A 4,221-nucleotide genomic window follows, 5' to 3' on the forward strand; every position below is an offset into this window, starting at 1 on the left:
GAAAAGATGTCATTTCAGTCACCAAAGTTAATAAAAAATGCTTTATGTTTGTTGAAATGTGGCCCTTATCCATCTAACTGATGAGGTTGTGACACACCATTATGGAGCTTCTATTTTCGAGTAATTTTTCGATGTTGATGTCTGATTTTTTATGTTTATGAATTGCTTTGATATTTAGTTTCATTGTTTCAAATCATATTAAAGCGTATAAATGAATGCAGGTCATTTTTACTGCTTATTTTGAGCTTTATTCCCTTATTTTTTACATAGCAATGCTGTTGTGTGCCCCAGTTAGATCATGTCGAAACATGAAACAAACATGGCCGACACTATCCGGTATAATGCACGTTTATCCCGATTTACTTTTTGTTCTGTTTCACAGGTTGAATTTCGTGGTTAATGTCTTTTGGAGTTTCATCAGTTCCGGAAATATGTGCAGGAAATGTACCCTTCCTCAGAATTTGCAGAAGCATCACAGAGTTTTCCTTTTTTTATCAGTCAATGCACTAATTGAATAATTTTCAAGCTTTTCTATGAGATTTTGCAATCAAATTACACCCAAACATTTCAAACATAAAAATATGAAACCTTCAAACAAACAAGACAAATATATCATTCTCACTTTAAAATGTTCTTGTGGTATTACGACTATATAAACTATATTTACATCAAACCATCAATAAATATCAGATACTATGCATATGTATTTGCATAATTGTATGTCTTGAAATGTCTAAAAGTTAGAGGTATAAAGATTAAAATAAAAAAAATGAATTTTTATATATTTTTTAGGGGGAAATGGTTATGCTTTTACAACACAATTTACCACAATATTTTTTTATAACAGCCTCAGAATTTTGGTAATTTTCCTCTGAATATTGATAATTTTATTGCGAAATTTGTCTGTGCCTGTTTAATTAAGCCCTACACCTGTGACACTGTGAAGTAATAACGCAGTGCTTTGAGGATAACATCTGCCATTACGTGAGTTCCCAGCATGTGTTCCTTTGATTTGACAGCTGTTGATTTTATTGCCTGATTACTGAAAGTACATGAGTAGATTGTCTCTGGTGTTTTGTCCAAATCACAAATATCCTGTTGCAGTTTTGAAATACCGTATTCAACGTAATAAGCGCCCCGCTCAAATAAGCGCCCACGGAGATATTTGCTAATATATTGGCCAGTGAACAATCCCAATTAGTACTCTTCTGATTGATCAATGTACACAAGACTCAATTATTCGTGTATGATACGCACTCGTGTGTTTTATGCACCCTTAATTATGGGCAATTAAATTCTGGAAAAATATATCTGTCGTACTTAAACATTTCAGGCTGTCAGCATAAACCACGAAATTTATCTTTCAACTCTGTTTTTTTTCACCAAAATGATATTCTAATAAGAGCCCCCTATTTCTAATTTTGAGAGTGTTCTTGGCGCTTATTACGTTGAATACGGTAGTACTACAAAAATGATTCAACATGTCATAGACTTTGTGAATTTGTGTCACTTGCTAACTAGTTACATTACTCTAGCTCCATACACATGATTGAGTGATTCATGATACCTGGACTGGACCCGTGAAGATCTAGGGTAGAATAGGTCTGAGTGAGTGAATATGGTTTTACGCCGCTTTTAGCAATATTCCAGCAATATCACGGCGGGGGACACCAGAAATGGGCTTCACACAGTGTACCCATTTCGGGAATCGAACCCGGGTCTTCGGCATAACGAGCAAACGCTTTAACATCTAGGCTATTTGACCGCCCCGGATTTATTAGAGTAGAACATAGTTAAAATAATAACATTATTGATGGGATGATTCTGAAGTGTACCTTCATCAGTTTGCCAGTTATCATATTTTATTGTGATAATAAATTAACATTCAGACATGTCAGAGAAAAAAAGATTATCTTTAATAATTGTTTTAGAACATCTTCCCTTCGCAAGGGCGCTAACTGAGTATAAAAGTCCAGTTTCAACACTTGTCAAACTCAGCTGGCTGGCTGTTACGAGTTTGTCCATCTCTCATATCACTTACATTTGCTTCAAACACAATGGTGGTGCCTTGTCAAGACGATCTGATCAATAATCAAGATCTATATTGTGATGAAGTGGGTCTTACCCTATGAATTTGACCTATGAAGATCTGGGGTAGAATAGGTCTTCAGCAACCCATGCTTGCCTTAAAAGGCGACTAACGGGATCGGTGGTCAGGCTAGCTGACTTGGTTGATGCATGTCATCAATCCCAATTGCGTGGATTGATGCTCATGATGTCAATCACTGGATTGTCTGGATCAGACACGATTATTTACAGACCACCGTCAAATAGCTGCAATATTGCTGAGCATGGCATAAAACAACAAACCAACTAACCAGCCCTATGAAGTGCATCAAAACACCTTGAAAATGAACCGTGATTAAAAACATGAAAAGATGCTGGGTTGGCGGTACAGATGCTTTGTAAACCCTGCAGTCGACCGAAATTTGCATGTTGAAGTTCATGTTGTTTGTGAACTGAATGTCTAGTTTGTTCCACGATTTTTGATTGGACTGCATAGACTCCTTAGTCCAGGCAAAATGAGCTTATTCATTTGATTAGCGGTGGTTGATAGTACATGTTTTACTAGGCCATTCGTGACCAACTCCTGTCATTCCGGGACAAGCCGAAGAGTGACTTGTGTCCCTCTCATGGCCATTTTTGCGATCGGGTTCCGTCTTTGCGCAAACGGGCATACCTCAAACAATTGTCAACTCGTTGCGTAATGGTTCACATATTTTTCCCCATATATTATATAAATTTCACATGCAATTTAAAGCACATCGGGACGTGCGGAATTATACAGTATGTTTGAACACATTTAACTGTGTCTTGGGTATATATTTAGATGAAAGACATATGTAAAATCAAAAAAAATTTCTGTGAGATTCTTTGACGAAGAACTTGAAATCAAACGCGCATTCTGATTGGTTTGTCGTATTTTGGCACATAACATTCATCGATAGGGGGACGAGTCTTCTTGCAGGTTACGGAAAGGGGCGAGTGATGACGAATGTTACTAGACATGGGATTCCTCTTAGTTTTGTGATGTTATCATAGTTAAGGGGGCAGTGAAGTAGCCTAAGTGGTAAAAGCACATCATTGTCGGAAGCCCAATCTCTCTCACTCTCTCACTCACTCACCCACCCATCCACCCACCCACTCACTCACTCACTCACTCACTCACTCACTCACTCACTCACTCACTCAAACTCAAACTCACCCACCCACCCACCCACTCACTCACTCACCCACCCACCCACCCACTCACTCACTCACTCACTCACCCACCCACCCACCCACCCACTCACTCACTCAACAATTCTGTTCAATTCAAAACAATTCTCATCCTTTTTATTAAATAATAATTTCTTTTAACTGACATCCAACTCTTAAAGTGCCCCCCATAGAGAGTTTGCACATCACTGGTATTTGAACCTGTGATATAAACGTAATAATTTGTCCAACCCCGGATCTATAGATGTTTTCACTGCAACCTTATTGAGCACAGATGATATTTAATTTAACATGCAAATATTTTTCAAGTAAAAGTTATGATATTATCCTTTGAACAGCTGTCCACAAACAGATCACAAGCAACATTCTAATCCAGTCGTACTGGTTACTTAACTTTAAACTTGAAGATCTGCGCATGATGAAATAACGCTCTACCTTGTGTGAGAGCACAGGTGACAGACATACATTATAACACCAGACCAGCTGCAGAACTTTGCAGTTTTCTCATATGAATGTGTTGGAGCAGTTTTAAACACAACATATTGTCACACAAATGAATTTACTAGTTTTGTTTCTCAAGTACGTTCATAGCCAAATTTATAACCTGACTGTCAAACACATCAAGATAAAAACCCTTTAGCTCTTACCATAAGATCCAGTTCATCTGCTCTATAGTAGTACTGTTAATCTGAATATGCAAATGTGGTAGGTCATATCCATTGCACTGGGCTATGTTTGGGGCTCAAGAAGGTGGTCTTAGTCAGCTGGAAATATTGTGTTGTTATAGACAGACAACAATGGTGCCTTGTCATACACGACTACTTATTTTACAAAAAATTACTACATGTATTAATTTATGATGAGAGTCAATGGAAACAGTGATACCTTGATATGTTATCATGGTTATTGATTGTTCCTGTATATTGTGTTTTTATTCAATGT

Source organism: Haliotis cracherodii, unplaced genomic scaffold (genome assembly GCF_022045235.1).
Source record: "Haliotis cracherodii isolate W230 unplaced genomic scaffold, xgHalCrac1.p SCAF_14, whole genome shotgun sequence".
NCBI classification, from domain to species: domain Eukaryota; kingdom Metazoa; phylum Mollusca; class Gastropoda; order Lepetellida; family Haliotidae; genus Haliotis; species Haliotis cracherodii.